Genomic DNA, 17,366 nt, shown 5'->3' on the forward strand with positions numbered 1-17,366 from the left:
TTGTAATTTGTTTTTTGTAAGTCATTGGTACGTTTGAGCAGGAAGGCAGGTGGAATAGCCAATTTTAACACCAATACTGCATATTTCTTCTGAAAGCATGATTGTTTTCCAAGTCTGAATTAAGGCTGCATGAGGGAGATAATGTAAAGATTCTGGTAGCAATATACTCTTCTCTTGGAAATATGTTGTCTTCGTAAACTTTGCAAGCCTACTATACCTGCTGTGGCTTGGAGATGCACAAAGGCAGAGAAGACTCTGCTGTTTCTTACCTTCAAACAGAAGCTTATAGTCCTCACTACTATAAAATGCAGAGAATCTTGTAGAAATAATTTTCTGTGTCCAAACAAGGTCAAAGTCATCCTTCCCCTTTTCCTGTAGGAGCCAGTACAGGTACTGGTTGCCCTAGCTGCTTGGTGTTAGCTCTGAATGGGTGAGCCTGAGGTCAGAGAGGTTGCTATTTGGCTTTGGCTCCAAATAATTGCTATACTTTTTTTTTTTTCTTTTTTTTTTTTTTTTTTTTCTTCTTGGTGGGGGGGGGGGAGGGATGGAGAAGAGGCTGTCTTATTGAAGTGAGTATAGAAAGGAGAAGTACCTCAAAAAGTCATTTACATCTGTTTTTCAGATCTTTTCTTGAACTTACTGTCAGTCTCACCATATCAAATAAATGAGCCAGAAAGGATATGCTGAAGTTTCATGGTTATTTCCATGTGTTTTCTTTGCTACCTTGTCTTTACCCCACTTGAAGAGAAGACCACTTTTAAAATAGTACAGCTTTTCTGTGCTCTTTCTGCAGTTTTGTAATATGTACTGCCAGTCAGAGCCTGGCAGTAGGAGTCTATATAGGATCCTAGAGAACACTGGCACTATTGGTACTGGAATGCATTCAGTAGCTAAGCTACTGAATTCAGTAGCTAAGAGTAGTGTGTTGGTGAAGGGAAATTACTTACCTCAGTAGTTCATGACATATGAAAAGGATGAGTATGTATTTACCTATACTTTATGCTTCTGGCCCTATTTGCAACTGTCTTTAGAATTTAAAGAAAAAGATTTGCTCTCTCTGCCTCTTAATTCACTCATAATACTACTGTTCCCCCCAATAAATAAATAAATAATAAACAAACACATACAATTCAATTTCTTATTATTCTTAGTGTATGCCATTCATCTCTGTGTAAACAGACACCCTGTTGGTACAAAAAAATCAACCATAAACAGAAGAACATTTTCATCTGACTAAAATTAACTATATTTAGCCATAGAGAAATAAGTAGAAGAACATGCTGTGTGCCTTATGTAGAGTCAGCTGTCACTTAATTTTATTTTTCAGTGAATTTACTGTGGTATCAGTAAGAACAGTTGATATATTATTTATTTATTAATTTATTTATGTATTTAATTTATTTATTTTTCAGAGTTCCTGAAATGGTGAAAATGCAAGATTCAACTGTATTTGCATAAGTACATGCACAAATGAACATTTCTGCCTCAAACTTTCCCCCACAGAGACAAATGAAATGATAGCTTACTCTGTGCTACATCCTAATGTTTGAGAAACAAGGATTCACAGATTAGAGCAATAAATAAAGAAAATAACAGACTGCATGTAAAATGGTTCTAGACCTGCTAGCACAACGTTCAATAGCGAGCACAACCATTTCAGCATGTGTTCTGGGGAAAAAACATTTCTTAAAGGGCTAAATTACTTCTGGAGAATCCCATAGTGTCTAGATTCCAAGAATAAAGCGTACTCTTTTGAGGAAGACAGATTCCTCTTTGTTCTCTGTTTGTGGACCTAATTTCCTGAAAACCTGTCTGCCTATATGTAGACATCCTTAGTACTAGTGTTCCTGAGTGGGGTTATATAATGCTGTGATTTATTTTCAATGTGACTTTGAAAAATCCTTTGAAATTAGTCTTTGGACATCTGTGCAAGAAATGACAGCAAAGTGAGACTTCTGTTTTTGTCCTACAGCTTACAGGCACATTTTCAAACATTTGTTTGCTTTTCTGGCAGCCACTCCATATGAAACTGGAGATGTTTTTTTATTTTCTTTATCCTTTCACCATCCCTTCCCAAAATTTGTATAGACAATGCTTTGCCTGCAGACAGCAGACAAAGTGTATCTTGCACATGATTCCATTGGCTTGTAGGGGAAGGATAGTGAGACACAAATATAATACGAAAACTGTGGGAGCAAGGGTGAATGTTATATGAAATATACAGGTACAAGACTGTAAACTTGTGTGCAGGATTTTCATAGGTCTTCTCATTTGCTTAATTATTAAATTAAGCAAATTGTTTCCCTGCTTAATTGTTAAACATTTTTAGAACTTTTTTGGACAGCATACTGTTCACCCACAATTCAACCAAATTTTAAACAAGATATGCAATATTAAATACTGCACTAAAATGATAGCTCTCTAAAAATGTTAACTTTTAAGAATAAAGATCATGATTGCTCAGTTTGTCCTACCCTGCCTGCCTACTCTTTAAACCATTTTGATTGAAAACCATAGAGTTTGTTTGTGCTTTCTTTTGTAAGGTCTCTTGAGAAAGTGTGTACTGCTGGGGACCCAATTGACCTGGAAATTTCTTCAATCTTTTGACAGCAGACATATGACCACTCTATGTTACTCTTTTTTATATTATTATTATTGTTTGGAACAGCAAAAGTATGCTCAGTTTTAAACCAGACTGACCTTAGAAATTGGGTAAATTCAGCAACATGTATTTAATTCTTGGAAACAAAAATATTAAAAGAAAAAACAGAAAGTATTGAGTGTTCTGATTAACATCAAACTGGTTGCAGAATTTGCACCAAATATGGAAGAACACTACTAATATATACCACACACCAATGTTTTTGGAAAGGTTTTAGTAATGAACAGTAATTATTAAGTCAAGAGCTTGAATTTAAAACATGTTTAGTAAGCTTTCATTACTTGTGGTGGTGAAGAAATGAAATATTACAAGAAACTGTAGTTTCAGGGAAAGTGTTTTCCATAGGTGTCATTTTCTTTTTGTCAAATGCAATTGGCTCTTAGTGGATTCTATTTCATTCCCCTCCATCCACTCCTTTATTTATTTGTTTGTTTGTTTATTTAGTTAGTTAGTTTTAATAGTGTTTTCTTCTATTTGTGAGCAGCACTGTATCTTTGCAGTACATTCTGTGATAGTACTAGATAGTAAATATCTAGTCTATAATAGTGTAATATCTAGTGTAATAATAGTGTAATATCTACACTAGATAGTAAATACCTAGTGTAAGTACCTGAAATTTTCATCAACAGAATCAGTAAACCTTCAGTTTATACTATGTTATTTATACAGATACATTCACACAGGTTTAACAGAAAAGTAGTTAAGAGTTTTGTAACAAAGCCTGAATGAAAATAGAGATGTTAAAATCAAAGTTAAATGGTAAATTTTAAGGTTTGACACTTATTTTTTGCTCTACAGATTTTGTTGATTGTTTTCCTCTGCTTTCCCTTGCTCATTTCTAAGTCAATCAAATGCCTGTCAAACATGATGCAGTACTAAAGTCTATTGTAACAATCACTTATTCATTAAAAGATACCATACACACATGGAAAATATTAATTTTCTTTGTAAATATATATAATGAAATAGAGGAGGAGATGTTAGAAGAAATAGATGATTACTTTGTGTTGTTAAGTAGTGAAGCTGATAAACAGATATAAAATTTCATTCTTAGTGGACAAATAGTTAATGTGGCAAAATCTTTCCATATCTAATAATATGAAATACATTTTAGAGACCTTACACAGCTGAGGAAAGGTTGTTACTAACCCAATTAGGAAAGAAACTTAAGCTTTAACACAAAAATTTGACTTCACCATTATAGCATCAATCGCAGAGTGATACTCTGTAACAGATACTGATTGGCTGCAGTAGTTTTGCTACACAGTTTATTAGGTTTACACACAGAGAGAAAGCATACATTGACTTTTTTTTTTTTTTTTTTTCACTAGGAAGCTGTGAGCTACCCAGCAAGAGATGTGTCATTTGCAGTCAATAAGTGTTGTATTTAGCACTGATTTGAATACAATCTCATAATATTAAAGTTCTGAGGATTTTCAATCCTATTACACTTTTTTTTCTAAAACATTTAATAAACTAAAATGGAGAGAAGAAGCAATTCTTTTTAACTGAAAACAAACAGTTAATATATTCATTTGGATGAGTCAGAAGCCTACTTTATTGTCTAAGAATAACTGTCTAATATTAATATCTAAGTCTTCACATATGTACATAGGTAAACTTATATTAACGGATTACTGATTATTCAAAGCTCCTGTGATTTTATTACTTCTGTCTGTTTTTATTGTCTACTTTTGACAAATAGTCATTTATCCGTCATCATAAGATTCTTCTTTCTTTTGAAGAAATTGGACTTGATAAATTTAACTATTTAGTAGTATTGTAGTTTTACTGAATAGGGCAAAATCTATTTCAAAATATTTTATTTCTCTGGAAAAGTTTTTTGTTTGTTTGTTTGTTTGTTTTTCCCCAATCAATAACCATATTATAAAGTAAGTTTGTTAGAAGAAGAGATTACTTTTTAAAACGCAAGATATGTAATATACATTTTAAGGTCTACAGAAATAACTAATCTTGATTTATAACTAAATTTCTTGTTCAAGGAGTGATTGTTCTTGTGTAAGGAAGACCCGTGTTTCTGTGTTCTCCTAAACTTTTTGCAATTTGGTTCAAGTCTCTAGCAAGCATAAAAAATGAGGTAGGACACAGCATCTTTGGCTCCTTTTTAATCTTTGTCCTTATGTCTGTAATATGTTATACCTGTGAACACAGCTAAAAGTATAGTGATATCTATTCCATGGCATAAATATGACTACATCTTTGAAAACCTTGAATATACCTGCAGAAAGAGGGTATGTTAAACATTAAGAAATATGCAGGTTCTCAGTTTCTTTTCCATTCCCCTCATTCACAGATGTTTTGTATTGATTTAATTTAGAGTGAGGTATAGATTGCAATTTGTGAAGCATGCCTGTGTGTGCTAGAGAGTGTATTCATGAGCAATGTTGAATCTTTGGAGCAAATATAATTCTCAAGCAGACACCTTCACTTAAAACCCTGTGAAATTAACTGGAAATCTTTCCAAGTGCTATTCCAAATCCTCTCTGTTAACATAGCAGGCTATGCTGATCTCAGGCTAGCTGATTAATATGCTTCTCAGAGAAAAGACAATGGGGAATTATCACAGTCCTATCCATACCAAAAGCAATTTACAGTTAAATACTGGGGGCAGGTGACTTCTTTCCATTGTGGGTACTCAGGTCACTGTGATGAAGCCTGTATTGTACAGTTACAGAATGAGAGATAATTAAAGCAACAGCTACCAGTCAGGATAATGAAATGTTACTCTGTTTAAAATAAAAAAGATATACATTTTTTTAAAAAATATTAGTAGTAGTAGTTGGCAATGTAATATCACTTTTTTTTTTTTCAAAAAAACTTGAAAATTAATATCAATAAATTTGAGTTTATGATGCAAATTTTAATTATTTGTGTATATGAGAGTTATTATATTTTTTAAATTAACTTATACTCTTATTAATCACATGTAGTGTTAAAATCATGTTATAATCAACATGAAGTGTTAAAATGAAATACATGTATTAGCCTGTGGAATAATGGACAAATACTTCCCTTTCAAAGTAGGAGGAAATTCTTTCCTATGAGGGTGGTGAGGCACTGGAACAAGTTGCCCAGAGAACCAGGGGATGCCCCATTCCTCGAAGTGTTCAAGGCCAGGTTGGATGGGGTTTTGATCAACCTGGTCTAGTGAGAAGTTGCACAGTCCATATCAGGGGGATTAGAAGTGGATGGTCTTTAAGGTCCCTTCCAACTCAAACCATACTATGATTCTATAAAATTAAATTACAAATGCAAAACCTTATAAGACGTCATATGTGTAACTTGTTTAACACTTAGAAAAGCTCATAGGCATATTAAAATTAAGTGGTACTCATATTTCATTAGCTAGCTGGCACACTTGTATTATGGAATGTATTGACAAACTTTAGTGAGTTTAAGAAAAGACACAACCCATAGCAGAGTTGTGATTGTGGAAGGAAAATAACACAGACTGCTCTCCTTATGGCATGCAGATTAAATCTGTTAAAGTTTTAAAAAATGCAATAATACATATTTTTTCCATGGGCAATTTTAATTGAGGAGAGCTGAGCCAAAAATGAAATACGTGGTGGAAAGAAGACGTTTTCTCCTGAGAAATATTACTATGTTACAACCTGTTTCTATTCAGTAAGTTTTCTAGTGCTAATACATGTTCTGTGATTTCTGAAGTAAATCTTATGTATGTTACATGTCAACATAACTGGAATAAGTATTAGGATTTTAGAGTAAGCTTCTGTAAAGGATATTGTTTGCTTATATTTATAATAACTGTGCATAATCAGAAGTTTATCTAAAAATTTTTGCTTATTTTTTCTCTCAGGAAATTCATTCCACTTTAATGATGAGCTTGGAACAGTTAACAGGACATCATGATATATTGAATACCAAACAATATGAAGTTATGACAGATTCCTCTGTGTGGTGGTGATACCACTTCTCTCCTTTCCTTCTTTTTTTTTTATTTTTTTATTTTTTTTCCCCTTTTTATTTTTCTGTGTATTTGAAATACATGTATGTTCCATCTTTAGAAAGGTAAGTATACCTTAGTTAAAGAAACACTCAACAATGCATGGTCTGACTGTGAAAATCTTTCTAAGTTTATATATATTTTAATATGCTTTGAAGACCATTAAATATGATCACTGACGGAGCAAGTGAAATTAATTTGCTAAGTGGGAGATTTCATTATTTATACATATTTTTAAGGATCTTTTTGAGAATCCTCCTCACATTTTATGATTTGTAATAAAAGCCATTCTATGATTTTAATAAGAAGATTAATTGACAAGCTCTACAAAGTCTTTAGAGAGACAGTCCAATTTTAACAACAGTGAAAATCAAAGCTGTTTAGGACTTTACAGGTTGGAACTAACATCCATAAAACAAATTTGTGCCAGTGCAGACTGCAGAAAGCTGATAAATAATGGGCTTTGTCTGTGACTAAGCTGCTGGAAAAGACTTCTGCATTGTTGTTGGCTTTCTAATGTGAAGTGGGTCTTCAGACAGCGGACATGGTGAAGGGAAGGAGCAGTTTACTGCTGGAGTGACATAAAGGGTCAAATAAGAAAAATCTTTGACCCAGCGTAAGCTTTAATTAATAGTGCTGTAGAATGAGATTCAAGGAATGTCACTCACAGTGAATTCGCAAAACAAGTTGCAAATATGTGTCCCCAAATTATTATATGGTATAATAATCCTTTGTAGAGCCAATTTCTTTGCTCTGATTCATCCTCCAAAAAGTCACATTTACGTGGGCTGAGAAACAACCAGCACTTCTTCATCAAATCTTTCTCTTTTAGGAATGTAGATCTCTTAATATACTTTTCCAGCAGACATAACTTGCTGTTTCATTTGAGGTGGGTAATATTCCTATACATCTGATGCCATGTTCATTTTTTACATGGTAATAAGCCCTATTTAGACATGTAAGTACAAATCTCTGAGTTGCTGTAAACTCTGGTTTTATTCTAAAGTGCTTGATTTCATGTGGATTCCATTCTGCTCAGAAGTCAAATGAGTGGGCTTTTTTCTGCCTGTAAAAGAATACAAAGATGTTTCCAGTGTCCATTTCTTCAATCTGAACAGTAATCTCTCTTCCTGTATACTCACGGGAGAGCTCAGATAAAGATGCTACTCTAGATTAATACAAAGATTAATATATAGTTCTCTTCTGTACTCTTCCCATGATGCACTCTGATTACTGTCAAATCCATGCTTCATCAAGACTATTTCAGAAATGCAGGCACTGCAGTACTTCAAAAGCCGTCTTAGCTATTAAAAAAAAAAAATCCTAAAGAAAGAAAAAACAAAAACAAAAGAAAACAAAAGATATTGTGAATTAGACAACTCAGTAATAGCTACCTTGCCACATCCCCTATTCCATATTTCTGACTTTTGCCATGGGCCAGAATTTGAGAAAGAAATAGGTCAATAAAATTATAATGGTTCTAACTACACAAACACATCTATGTTGATGTAGTCCCCCATTAAGACATCAAGAAAAAGCTCCAGTATAAAATTGCCTGTTGTATTGCATTTACATGACAAGGGTTTGGTGGAAAGGGGCCTAAAGAGGTGGCCTCTGTGAGTAGAGACCAGCAGCTTTGCTCCAAAAGGACCTGCTGCTGAGTCAGTCATTGATGCTGGTTGGGCCTCTGGGAGAGCAGAGTTACGGAAGGGAAAGAACTGCTGGGCAACAGCAGCTCGGAGAGCAAGGAGTGAGAACCAGTCCCACAGTCCGCAAGGTCAGTGCAGCAGGAGGGCAGGAGGTGCTCTAGGCATGCAGCACAAGTTCCTCTGTGACCTGTGGAGAGGCCCCTGGTGGAGCAGGCTGTCCCCCTACAGCCCATGGAGCTGATCTATAGGTACCTCAAGGGAGGCTGTAGCGAGGTGGGGGTTGGTCTGTTCTCCCACGTGCCTGGTGACAGGATGAGGGGGAATGGGCTTAAGTTGAGCCAGGGGAGTTTTAGGTTAGATGTTAGGAAGAACTTCTTCACTGAAAGGGTTGTGAGGCATTGGAACAGGCTGCCCAGGGAAGTGGTGGAGTCACCATCCCTGGAAGTCTTCAAAAGATGTTTAGATGTAGAGCTTAGGGATATGGTTTAGTGGGGACTGTTAGTGTTAGGTCAGAGGTTGGACTCGATGATCTTGAGGTCTCTTCCAACGTAGAAATTCTGTGTGATTCTGTGATCTCCATGATGCAGCCCGTGGAGAAGCCTTTGTTGACTTCAAGATGGTAGTACACAAAAGCTAAATTAATATGAACTGAAGATTGTAGATAGATGCCTACTTAATATTTATAATTGTTGCTTAGCAACATATACATAATCATCATTAAGGCCTGTGTTTTGGAAGCGTTCTCTAAGAGTAATACTTCATTCAAAATGCTTGTGCTGTTTACTGTTGATACATAGATGCAAGAGACAAACATAGATACAAACATAGATACAAACTCCAATTGTTATGAACAGCAAAAAATTGGAAATGTAGTCTGTTGTTTACTGTAAAATTACTTAGTACTCAACATCTATGAATTCAGACAATTTCCAATGCAGTGACAACTTCTTCATAGTATGTAACAGAATTTTATATGAAGATAAACTTTGTATCTCTCTTCAAAGTCATCTCTATCCCACAAGAATTATTATTATTGCACTCATTAACCTTTTGTTGAAATCTTGATAATGGTTTGTCACCAAGTATGTTAAGGCACTTCATATTTCCCCTTGCTTTAATCTCCATGTTCTTATGTTCTGTAACCCGATCTCGAAGCCCTACTTTGTTTTATTTTAATAAAATGGGATGTAAAGTTTCTTTTTTCACCAGTACGCTGTGCTGTGACCTGTATATATTCAGAAGTGATATATGATTATTTTATATATATATATATATATATATATTATTATTATTATTATTTTTTCCACTTTAATGAGTGTACTTTTTCTTGTACTTTTTATACAAGGGTCCTGAAATAATTTCTTTTTTCAACTATTACTCTGTAATGAAAAGCACTAATATTCAAACTGTTCAATACACCAACAATATTACCGGTGTATTTGTTAGTTGCAACACCATTAATGAATTGTTACTGATTGTTCTCAGCTTTCTTTGCAATACACTTTGCCTAATGAAATCTACTTAAGAAACCTACTTTAGCATTCCATCATAGAAATTAAAAGGTAAAACTTCTTGAAAAAAGATCTCTGGGTAATATTATCCAAAGTATGGAGTATGACATTGGGTCATAAAGAACATGAAGCTCACCAAAAGTGTCAGTTAAAACAGAAGAACAAAGCTCTCAGTTGTTCTCCAGAGTCTATTCTGTTTTATTTTTAATGTCTTTAGCTGTTAAGCCTATGAAGAAAGCCTGGAGAGGAGGTGGAATTATATAATTACTGTCCATTTGAATTTTTATTGAAGTTGAAAACTTGCTCCAAAGTGGAGTTGTCAAGAGTTTTTATTTTTTTTTTTTTAAATAACTTATATGGAGAACTTGGATAAAGGTTCAGAATAGTCTAGTGTGAAAATCAGGTCATTTTTTCTTGTGAATTTTTTTTTCAGTGAATATTATTTAAATAAGCTTCTAAAAGCATTCTGTATTTTGAAAAAAAATTATATTATGAGAGCATCTTAGTGAATATTTTCACACGGGAAAACCAAGTTTAACACTGTTGCATGAATCACCCAGGCTACAACTCATATAGGGTGATACACCAGCATGTTCTTACTGACTATCTCAAAACAGAATGCTTTCTGCTGATGGAATATTTCACATCAAGAAGTGAAACGTTTAGGAAAGTATTCATTTAAAATCAGTTCATATTTTTCATATTTTGAACAAAATATGTTTGAAGGAATTGTATTGTGAGGTGTTAAATTTCCTTTTCATCTCAGTGGATACTGATGCCAGTAGGTTATGTTTCAGATGTTATAAACAAGCTTATCAAAATGTGCAAGAAGGAAGATGCTGTGGTATAAATATCTGTCTTCTTAAAATGAATACACTTGCTTTCCTCTTTAACTGCATGCAGGGTTTATGGGAATAATATGAATTGTCTCCAATTAAAGGATAAATTCACAGAATCACAGAATTTCTAGGTTGGAAGAGACCTCAAGATCATCGAGTCCAACCTCTGACCTAACGCTAACAGTCCCCACTAAACCATTTCCCTAAGCTCTACATCTAAACGTTTTTTGAAGACTTCCAGGGATGGTGACTCCACCACTTCCCTGGGCAGCCTGTTCCAATTCAGGTACTCTTCTTACCGTGTGCTATTTATTTTGTAAATAATTCTTCTGTTTAACAGTAAAACATTGAAGTCCAAGCATCTTGACGTTATTCTTATTGAATATACATTAGAAACAAACGTAAAGGTAGATATGATCAATCTATTTATCCATAGATGCATTAGGACTATTCACAAATCTGCTTCAATACAATTCTAACATTCCCTTACTTACCTTTGCATGTCATAGCTTTGCATTGGCATATAATTATCCTGAGTGTGCAGACAAAGGTCATCAGAAATTGTTGCTAGACTTCTGAAACACATATGATTATTAGATGGGTACAGAAATAACACAAGATGCAAAAAGTATAATAATGCAGGAAATCCTTTATGCAATTTTATACTTCTATCATGACTGGGAAGGAAAACTCCATGCCACTGTTTATTCTTTCTCACAATTCACTGGATTTTTTGTCAGAATATATTTAAGAAACAGTCTGTTCTAGTTTTAATAATAAACTATTTGTAAACCATGTTACTAAATAAAGAGAATGAGGAGATTAAAGTTCTTTCTCTCTCTCTCTTTCTTTCTTTCTTTCTTTCTTTCTTTCTTTCTTTCTTTCTTTCTTTCTTTCTTTCTTTCTTTCTTTCTTTCTTTCTTTCTTTCTTCCTTCCTTCCTTCCTTCCTTCCTTCCTTCCTTCCTTCCTTCCTTCCTTCCTTCCTTCCTTCCTTCCTTTCTTCCTTTCTTCCTTTCTTTCTTCCTTCCTTTCTTCCTTTCTCTCTTTCTCTCTTTCTTTCTTCCTTTCTTTCTTTCTCTCTTTCTTTCTCTCTTTCTTTCTCTCTTTCTCTCTTTCTTTCTCTCTTTCTTTCTTTCTTTCTTTCTTTCTTTCTTTCTTTCTTTCTTTCTTTCTTTCTTTCTTTCTTTCTTTCTTTCTGTCTCTCTTTCTGTCTCTCTTTCTTTCTTTCTCTCTTTCTCTCTTTCTCTCTTTCTCTCTTTCTCTCTTTCTCTCTTTCTTTCTCTCTCTCTCTCTCTCTCTTTTTTTTTTTTTTTTTTTTTAAATTCTAGACTGCATTAGGTCTAACATTTAAGGTTTGTCATGATTTTGTTTAAGGGCAGATTTTTAATGTGAAGAAAATATTTTACATACTGTAGATTTTTCCAAAATTTGGGGGAATTTTAAAATACTATACATAGACGTTTTAATCAACTCTAAAGAATTGCTTCTTTACACTAGATATAGTTTCATGCGATTCATTTATCAGTAATGTTTTACTGTAATTTAAGATAAGAATAGTTCTTTTTCTGGAAATACCAGGAAACTATTCAATGAAAGATTTTTAGCTAGTTCCATCAGACTGACTTGTCTGAAGGAAGGAAGGGGAAAAAATGTCTCTACCCAGATACCAACACTTCAAAATTTTGAAATTGTTGCCTTGAATTCCATAATTTTATTAAGATAACACTTTCTGCTCAAGGGATTTTAAAAATAAATAAATAAAACATAAACGGTACTGGAATCATTGCCTGGAATCAATAGTACTGGAATCAATGCAAAAGCATTTCAATTTTGATTCCCCAGCCTTTTGAAGAGTTTAAAATGGGCAAAGAGCTGTAAATTTACATTAAAAATATTTACTGATATTTACTGACTCTTCTTGCACCAATGATCAGTGTGTAGTTTTGTATGGCTGTGATCTGTGTCAAACTATTTTTATACTTTTGAAATTGCTAAAGGAAGTATTTGACTCTGGTTGCTTGAGTTGACTATGACAGTAGTTGTCTGTGGGTAATGGCAAATAAATAAGTAAATAATCAGAACAGAAGATGAAAACAAAGGAATTAAATCTGCTAAACATTGTTATGCAGGAAATATTTACAGTCACAGTGTTAATGAATTTTGGCACAAAACAAAGGTTCCTCAGGTAACAACACTACAGATATAGCAAAGACTGGCTTGCAGTGTTATCTTTGTGATGTTAGAGTGCATCTGGCTTGGGTTCTTTATCCTGAAGTGTTTTCTGACTAAATGCTATATAATTAAAATGCCAGTAAAGTGCCACAATGATTACTACCTTAGGTTTTACATGTTTACATATCTCTAAGTGATTATAGATGCACATGAATATTTATAAATAAACAGTGTAAAACTTAAATGTGACTGCCATGTCTAAGCCTTGTAATGTTTTCTAGGATGTACTCACTGTGTTGAAAACAAGTGACCTGAATGAATAGATACAACACCTGACTGCTAATAAAATAGAAGCATTCATCTCCAGGCTAAAGTCTTTATCATTTTGACAGTATCCTAAGCACTATGAAAAACTGTTTATTTTCCAATTTCTGTATTCTTTCTCTCACGTCATTTCAATTTATGAGAGAGAAAATAGTATAATAATACTGACTAACATAATACTGACTCTGTTTTTCAGACATAGCTTTAATGACTTCCCCTTGCCAGAATGTAGCCGCCATTTTTGTTTGTGATTATTTTGGAGATTATATTCCCATCAGTAACTGTTGACACAAAGGGATAATTTCTATATTCACAGTTCATTACCTGCTTGTAAAGTGTGGAATATAAAACAGTTTAAGGTATAATTTTGTGAAAATCAGCTGAACCGCCAAAAAGGAAAAGCTATTAATTGAAAAAAATTAAGTCAAAATCTGTAGTTGCTCAATGTTGTTGAGTGTGGCTGGAAACTCAGATATGGAAGTGAAAATCTGTTCTGCTTTTCACTGAAGATAGTTATTATCTTTTATTCTTCCTTGTCTCTGTGTGAGTAAACTTGTGTGTCTAAGCCGGCTATGTTGTCCTGGTGCTGTCAACATTGTAGTCGTGTGATAATAATGTATATATAAACTGTGCATCACTGTCCTGGTTTCAGTTAGGACAGAATTAATTTTCCTCCTAGTAGCTGGTAGCTATGTTTTGGATTAGCATGAGAAGAGTGCTGATTACATGCTGATGTTTTAATTGTTGCAGACAAGTGCTTACACCAAACCAAGGACTTTTCAGCTTCTTGCTCTGTCCTGCCAGCAGGCTAGGGGTGCAGCAGGAGCTGGGAGGGGACAGACACAGGACAGCTGACCCAAACTGGCCAAAGGTGTATTCCATACAATCTGACATCATGCCGAACAATATATTGAGGTGGCTAGCCAGGATGGGGGGGGCGGGCTGCTAGGGGATAGGCTGGGCAATGGTCAGTGGGTGGTGAGTAACTGCATTGTGCATCAATTGTTTCGTACACATTATTATTAGTAGTACTATTAGAATTATCATTATTGTTATTGTTATTATTATTGTTATTATTATTTTCCTGTCTTAATAAACTGTCTTTATCTCAACTCACAGGCTTCATTTTCCCATTTCTCTCCCCCATCCCAGAAACGGAGGAGGCAGGGTGAGGCAACGGCTGTGTGGTGTTTAGCTGCCGGCTAGGTTAAACCATAACAATCACCAAGCTGTCTTGGAAAATTATTTTAGAGCACCCCTGGGCAGCTGCAAAAATTATGGGTCTGGTTTGTTCGTACCCCACCAAGCAGCTGAGCAGCGCCCAGCTGGTCACTCACACCCCACACAGCCAGACTGGGGAGAGAATCAGAAGGGTAAAAGTGCGAACTCAGGGGTAAACAGATTACTGGGTAAAGCAAATTCACTACTCCCATTGGCAGCCAGATGTTCAGCCACTTCCAGAAAACCAGGGCTCATCATGAGTAATGGTTTCTTGCGAAGACAAATGTTATCACTTCAAACATCTTCCCCTCTTCCTTTTTTCCTCCCAGCTTTTATCCCAGAGCATGACATCATCTGTTATGAAATATAACCTTGGTCAGTTTGGGCCAGTTGTCTTGGGTGTGTCTCCTCGCAGCTTTTGGTGCACTCCAGCCTCCTTGCTGGTGGGGCAGCATGAAAACCTGAAACATCCTTGGTTCTGTGTAAGCACAGCTCTGACACGACAAAAACATCAGTGTGCTATCAAAACTATTTTCATGAAAAGTCCAAAACACAACACCATACAAGCCTCTGCAAAGAAAATTGACTTTATCTCAGGCCAAACCATGACTGTGGCAGAGCTCAGAACTGATCTGGAAAGACAGAGTCATAATTCCTCAGAATCATAGGACGAAAAGCTGTCAGAGGAATTGGGAAAAGTGAAAATTCACACAATTTGCTGAATAATACCCCATACATGACTTGGTAGGCCTAATGAGGTCATGAGGTAGGCCTAAACAATGAAAATGAACAATCAAGAGAACCTAGAAATTCTGAAGTATGTTCTTTATTATTTGCATTATTACTATTAATTATTTATTTATTATTTTTAATATTTCTTTCCAAGAGAATGTTACATTAAGATTTCAATCTCATAAAATTTGTCTGGTAGGTGAACATCATGTCAATGCCTTCATTACATTAACTTGACTTATCTAAACTACCTTTAAATCACAGAATCACAGAATTGTAGGAGTTGGAAGAGACCTCGAGAAAACATTGAGTCCAACTTCCCTGCCAAAGTAGGTTCCTTAGAGCAGGCTGCCCAGGTAGGTGTCCAGACGGGCCTTGAATATCTCCAGAGAGGGAGACTCCACAATCTCCCTGGGCAGCCTGTTCCAGCTCTCTGTCACACTCGCTGTGAAAAAGTTCAAAAAAAAAAAAAGTATTTATAAACATTGATAAGATCCTCTCTCACTCTTCTTTTCTCCATGCTGAACAGACTCTCAGCCTTTCCTCACTGGAAGATGCTCCAGGCCCCTTTGTGGTCCTCCACTGGACTCTTTCCAGGAGATCTCTGTCTTTTTTGTACTGGGGAGCCAAGAACTGGACACAGTACTACAGGTGAGGCCTGACCAGGGCAGAGTAGAGGGGAAAGATCACCTCTATTGACCTGCTGGCCACGCTCCTTTTAATGCATGCCAGGATCCCATTGGCCTTCTTGGCCATGAGGGCACATTGGTGGCTCACAGTCAACCTGTTGTCCACCAGGAACCCCAGGTCCTTTTCCTCAGATCTCCTATCCAGCAGGTTGTCCCCCAGCCTGTACTGATACATTTGGTTGTTCTTTTCAGGTGCAGAACTCTACACTTGCTCTTATTAAACCTCATTTGTTTTCTTGCTGCCCATCTTTCCAGCCGGTCCAGGTCTCACTGAATGGCAGCACAGCCTTCTGGCATGTCAGCCACTCCTCCCAGCTTTGTGTTGTCACCGGCGTACTTGCTGAGGGCAGACACTATTCCCTCATCAAGGTCATTGATTAAGATGTTGAACAGGACCGGACTCAGCACTGACCCCTGGGGAACACCAGTAGTCACAGGTCTCCAGCCAGACTCTGCGCTGCCGACTACCACCCTCTGAGCTCGTCCAGTCAGCCAGTTCTCAACTCACCTTAGTGTCCACTCCTCTATCCCACACTTTCTCAGCTTTGCTAGCAGGATGTTGTGGGAGACAGTATCAAAAACCTTGCTAAAATTAAGGTAGATGACATCCACTGCTCTCCCCCCATCTACCCAGCTGGTGATGTCGTCATAGAAGTGAATGAGGTTGGTCGAGCATGACTTCTCCTTGGTGAATCCATGCTGACTACTCCTCCTAACCTTCTTCTCTTCCAGTGGCTTGGAGATGGCATCCAGAACAAACTGTTCCAACACCTTTGCAGGGACAGAGTTGAGACTGACTGGCCTGTAGTTTCCCAGATCCTCTTTCTCGCCCTTCTTGAAAACCAGAGTGACACTGGCTATTCTCCAGTCTTCAGGCACGTCTCCTGTTCTCCAGGACATTTCAAAGATGATAGAATACCTTTTGTATTACTTAATAAGCTGTATATATATATATATATTATAATACATATAATACATATTATACTGTATATATATATACTGTATATATATATATTATAATATACTGTATATATTGTATATACCTACCTATTGTTTGCAGTGTAAGTACAACAGCCCACAGTTACTCATAAATAACAAAATTGCTAGGGAGGTATGGGAACCTTCAGCAAAAATATTTAAGAAAGGAGGTAAATTGTTCCTAGATCAGTAATACATCTGTAGTGCTGAAGACACCCAAGTTAGTTTGTATTTGTTGTATGATGTGTTGTATGATTATAGTTTTCCTTTTCTTTTCTGCCCTATTAAACTGTCTTTATCTCAACCCAAAAGTTTTACTTCTATTTCAACTCTCTCCACCATCCCAGTGTAGGAGGAATGAGTGGACAGCTGTGTGGTGCTTATCTGCCTAGAGGTTAAATCACAAAGCTACCACAGTGCTAAGTAAAACTATAGTTGCATTTAACATGCACATTTGTCACTTGAAAAAAAAATCTCATTGTGAGTAGGCAATTATTTGATATACTGAAAATAATTTGCCTCTGCATTTAAAAAGGAAAATGACAAAGCTGTGAATTGGAAAAAAAAAATACATACATGTACCCCTGGAATTAAAACTGG

The sequence above is a fragment of the Aythya marila genome (genome assembly GCF_965140915.1).
Source record: "Aythya marila genome assembly, chromosome: Z".
Taxonomy (NCBI): Eukaryota; Metazoa; Chordata; class Aves; order Anseriformes; family Anatidae; genus Aythya; species Aythya marila.